The 5,528-nt window shown below is 45.6% G+C and overlaps 1 protein-coding gene across 1 annotated transcript in view; it reads left to right on the top strand.

The window, feature by feature from the left end:
- Positions 1-5,528, top strand: part of GSK3B (glycogen synthase kinase 3 beta) — a 248,043-nt gene that overhangs the window by 830 nt on the left and 241,685 nt on the right. The gene's annotated exons all lie outside the window — the stretch shown is intronic.

Genomic DNA, 5,528 nt, shown 5'->3' with positions numbered 1-5,528 from the left:
CCCAACAACTTGCCAAAACTTCTGGGGGGGGAGTGGAGAAATGTTCAGGAGTGGAGTGAGAGAGGCTGGGATCACATGCCTGATTCCTTTGGGGTAGGGAGGGGCTGTGTGTGTGGAGGGGGGGCCTTCCTGGGCAGTAGGTCCTGGGAGGCTGCTTTGGAGGAGGTGGGATGTGGGGGGGGGTGTGCAGCGGAACTGCCCTGGGTGGTGTGGTCTACTCTGCCCCCGCAGTGCTCTGCCTGGGGCTGAGCCCCACCTGCTTGCATTGGGGCACCATGTGCCACACTCCTGCCAGTGCCTGCAGCCCAGTCTGGTGTTGCTCTGCACCCCCCACCTCCAGCAGCAGCTGTCCTCTCACTCCTGCCGCACCACAGGAACAAGAGGAGAAGCTGCTGCTGGAGGTGCGGGGCGTAGAGCAGCACTTGGCTTGTTGCAGCTGCCCTGGGCACAGCCTGGTGGAATCTGCTCCTCCCCCAGCACATGAGGCTCCGGCTTCAACTCGCTGGAAGCTGAAGCCCTGATGCTAGGGCAGGGAGACACCTTGCTGAAGCTGCTTACCCACCCAGAACAGTGTGGTGTGACATGACACTGCAGCAGGGGCAGGAACAGGAGCAGCTTCTGGTGGGTTGTTCTTGGTGTGGGTGCTACAGCCAGTCGGGTGCTGCTCTGTGTACCCCGCCTCCAGCAGCAGCTCCTGCTCTTGCTCCTGCCCCACTGCGCTGTGCTGCTTCTGACAGGTGTGCAGGGCTCTGGTTCCAGAGTCCAACTGCCTTCCACCAGAAGGCAGCTGGGAGCTGAAGCTGGAGCCATGTGCATTTGGGTGGGAGCTGCCTGGCTGAAACTGCTTGCCTGATGCAGTACAGTGCTACAGGGGCAAGATCAAAAGCGGGGGGCGCAGAGCAGCGCCTGGCAGACACTACATGCTGGCCAGGGCCTAAGCTGGCAAGTGCCAGTGGGAACCCAGCACAGGCTGCCCTGGTGCAAGAGGGCAGGGTATGGCTCCATGTGAAGTGCTGTGGGGGGCAGCTGTGGGCCAGATCCAGTCACCTGGCAGGCTGGATCCGGCCCACAAGCTGTATTTTGCCCACCCCTGCTGTGAACCCAGTGAGTAGAGAATAAGTAATGAGCACAGGGCAGGTTAGCCTAACCAGGAGTTTGGTTTTGGTGGATGTGTGTGGGAGGGGGTGGGGGGCATAAACTGCTAAATGTAAATACTTATTGTGGAGGTTTTAGTAGATGGGAGACTTAATAGCACCTTTCCGTGAATAATTAACAGGCCCCGAAAGTTAATCTTTCCCCCTCTACTTGCTTTATCTCTAGACAGAGGTAGACGCCTAAGAGCAGCCTAATTGGGATTGGTGCCTTGCAGTATGTTGTGCAAGGTTTAGTATGATTTACTGTGCCTGGTGATCAAGTGGCATACATACAAATATGGTGTTATATGGCTTATACTTATAGCCAGAATTCCTGAATTGGAAGAGCATATCAAGACTACATAGGACAAAAATACTGCCAGTTATACTGGCAAAGTTCAGAGAGAAAGATATCTTAAGACCAATGAGAAACAGATGGTGCCTGAAAAAGTCAACTTGAAAAACAGTTTTCATTTGCAAATTTGGCATCTCTTGATAAAGTCAGTAATACCTCAGATGGCTCTAATGGAACTGTGGGTGGCGCAGGAACTGAACCTTTTTTTTCTCCCAATTTGCTCCTGCTCTGTAAACTAGGCATCCTTTTTGGCCTGGTCAGTTTCACTGTGTGGCTGCACTTCCAGTTTCCTGTTTTAGCATGCTATTGTTCTCATGGGCTGCTTTGTGGGAGCTCATGCAGGCATCTCCTCAAAGCCTGAAAGATAGTGCTTATATCACCTAATGGTATCAGCAAACCTCAGGTACTAAGTAGGCAGAGACAGGAGACCATGCAGAGGAGAGGGGAATGGGAGGATATAGGTGTGTACATTTCAGGCACTTACAAAAGTTTAAAAGTACTTTGAAACAGGCAAAGTGACAAAACAGGCATGGAAACTTTTGCATTATTCTTGCATCTTCCAGAGAGTGACATTCCTGAACTTTGCACATATAATAACTGGTATAGAGAATGCCTGAATGGAAGATGTAATTTGGCTTGAGAGGATGCTGTTCAGTTCCCTCTTCATTTACATTTTCAAGTGAGAAGCCAGTTAACTATTGCTGTTTGCTAACATTGTATGTTTGGGACTTAAATTAGCACATCAGACTAAAATCTCTGCTAAGTTAAATTGTGCAATCCCATGATTTCAGTGGATTTGCATAAGGCCTAAGTCAGAATTGCCCTAGTGCACTAATTTCTGCATGTCAAACCCTTCAGATATTATCAGCAGTAATAATTACCTGACCTCTTAATGTTTCCTTACAAATTCATGCAATAAGCACATTCAGCAGAATGAGTGTTTGTGTGATGCTCTTAAACATATGCAATACTTTTACAGTAAGTTATTCAGTGCAGTGATGGTCCCAGGTTATGCCTTCTGACTCTTTAATGTCCTTTAAGGAACTTGGAGAAAATGAACACAATGTTTGTATTACCTTTTTACTTTCCTTATTCATCTGGATTCTGATGAGACATGTTCACTTGAGACATGTGAACAGGATCTTGTAATCCTTGTTCTTCTTATTGGCTTCTGCCTAATTGGTTAGGCCAGATGTGCATCAGCACTGTATTCATCTTATTTCTGAAGGCCTAACAATGTATCTGAACTAGAGGGAAGTAATGGTACATGTGTTTGAAAAGTTTTCTAAATGAACAAGTTGTTTACATGGCAAGTCTTTCATTCAGCTTGCTTAATATGTTCTCAACTGAATAAGATGCACAGCAAACCCCAAGGGCTTTCAACTTTCTGTATTAAGCTGAAAGCCAAATTCCATCACCCGCTCTAAAAGCTAAGGTATCAAATTGGGCAGCTTCTCTTGAAATGCTACAGCTGAAAAAAATATGAGGTGGAAGATTGTGGAACCCTAAGTATGTTGCTGCAATGGTCATGCTCTGGTCATTGGTTCCTTAGTTGCATGTGTCCCTACTGAAACAAACTATAGTTTGGGCATCCTAGCTAAAGGAGGAGGTGGTAGTCTCCTAGGAGTCATCAGCTTTTGCTTTTGAGACCGCTAGAGAACACGGTATACAGTAGATCAGTGGTTCTCAGCCTGTGGCAGGGACAGGCAATTATTTTGGGTGGAGGGCCACTTACTGAGTTCTGGGAAGCCATTGAGGGCTGCATGACAGGTAGCCAGGGGCAGATAAAAAATTTAGAAAATTCCTGCGGGCCACATTTTGCCCACCCCTGGCCTATGGGCTGCATGCAGCCCAATAGGCACACTGCTGTGGCCCATATAACATCCTGTTTAAAAAAAAAAAAAACAAACAAAAAAACAAAGACGTTTGACAGGTGTAGCAATGAGGTATCACAGGATATTGATTTGTATTGCATTACTCATAATGGAGACAAAACATTTTTAAATGGATGCACAGGAAGTAAGTTGCATGGTTGCAGCCCACAACACATTTGAGGGTGTTTACATACACTTTTATGTGTACCTCAACTTAATGCGCATTTGCCTAATGTACGTTAAGGCTGTTTAGGCATGTGTCTACACATGCACGTGCTAAGGCACATTTAACGCAGCATGTGGACCAGTTTAGGACTAAAGTTAGTCCCAAGTCAGTTGACATGAATGCGCCTTAGTGTGTCTATGTGTGCGTTAAGGCACTTTAGCTATGTGTGCTTTAAATTTGATGTCTGTTTTTGCAGGTATCGAATTTAGGCATGAATAACCTAAAATCACCATTTTTTAAGGCGCGTTAAGGGTGTGCAGATGTAGACCTGTGCCCTTAATGCATCTTAAAAATGGCTAATGCGCCTTAAATAGGCACGTGTAGACATGCCCTGAGAGCTGGAAGCATGGCCCTGTATGGCACATAGGTCGAGAACCATTGCTGTAGTCTCCCGTTTGCTCCACTGATGGCACTCTTATCTTCCCTGCATTGCTGGCTCAGGTGCAAGGTTCCAAGCTGGAGTCTTGTGCCATGACTACATAGGACATTTTTGGGAAATCTCACCATTTTCTGATGGTACTGTGTAGCTCCACTGTGTTGATAACCTATGGAAACATAAGTATATTCAGGACTTGAGTGACAGTGATATTTTTACCAGTGCTTATGTAGATGTATTATTTCCAGGATTAGAGAAAGCTGTTATAGAAAGGAGTTGCCATGTCTTTATTAATGCTCCTTTTCTTGTTAGTAGCGGAGATACCTCTGTTGTAGGACAGGGTGTGGAAGAATTTTCTGAAATGTATAGCACAGGCAATCTTTAGTTGTTTACCTTGTAGAGTAACCCATCTAGCCTATTGGTTCCACATATGCATGCTCTGGTTCTTACTCAATTCCCCAAATCTCCTAGCTTTTCAGTACAAAACAGTAGAGCTGCTACTGAGGAAGATGGTGTTGGGAAGAAGGCTGCAAGTCTGTCCTTCTCAAGTGTAGAAAGAAAAGGTACATTTAGGAAGAAGACAACTGAGAGGGTTAGTGAATGGTGTGTGTTTTTCCATTAGTAGATCCATGTAGCGCAGGAAGTTGAGAAGTGCTGTTTTCCAGATTACTAATGCTAACATGAACATTGGGGATTGTGGTTGGAATTGCTGGGGGCAGCATGTTTCTTAGGCTAATTTGTAAGATTAGTTCAGGAAGCAGGAAAGCCCTTTCTCCTTCTGTCCATTTGAGAACTCTTGCTGAAGGAGTCTTACATTGTGTAAGTACATGGCAGGCCATATATTGAGGGCACTGGTTAATGACAGGTTTCACTTACTGACCAAGATGATGTATAGAAAGCTTCAGGGTGAGAACTGGAAGCAAAATATGTATTGACTTCTATAACATTGTAAAGATTTTTCTTTAGAGTAGCATTGAGTGTCAGTGTTGATTGGCCTTGTAGGGAAATAATGAAGTAATATAGTGACATTGTTCGTTGTAGGGTGAACAAAGGAGAGTTTGGGAACAAATGTTTCCCACTGCATTCTCAAATGCTGGTTGTAATTTCTCTCCACTTTTCTCATCTTGATAAAGGGGGGTGGGGGTCATAGGGGCTAAATTCTAGCATGCAGTGCTGCTGGGTGCTGTTATCAAAATAGAGCACCAGATGCCAGTATCTTCTGTGTTTGGGCCTTGTCTCCAAGGTAAAAGTTATGGCTGCAGTCACTTCACTTTGTGCAAATTAGGTGCTGCTTTAGCTGTTCTTTATTGGGTAGAGTTTGAACACTTCAGGTTTAGTGGAGTCATTCCTGTCCTGCTGTCTTCAGCAGGGCTTGAAGACTTGCAGATACTCGTGCTTTTTTGTTACTGCTTGTTTGAAGTAAATACTTAGTCTGGCAATGCTGGCTGCTTTGCAGGGTTTACCAAGTCCCGCAGGGTGATTAGACATGTCTGTATGCCTCCAGCATGCTGGAATAACAGCCTCTGTTCAACAAATTTTGGACGTGCACAGATGCATTTAACTT

The sequence above is a fragment of the Gavialis gangeticus genome, unplaced genomic scaffold, assembly GCF_001723915.1.
Source record: "Gavialis gangeticus isolate Ggan-Ray unplaced genomic scaffold, GavGan_comp1, whole genome shotgun sequence".
Classification (NCBI taxonomy): Eukaryota; Metazoa; Chordata; order Crocodylia; family Gavialidae; genus Gavialis; species Gavialis gangeticus.
This window is presented reverse-complemented; position numbering and strand designations above follow the sequence as displayed.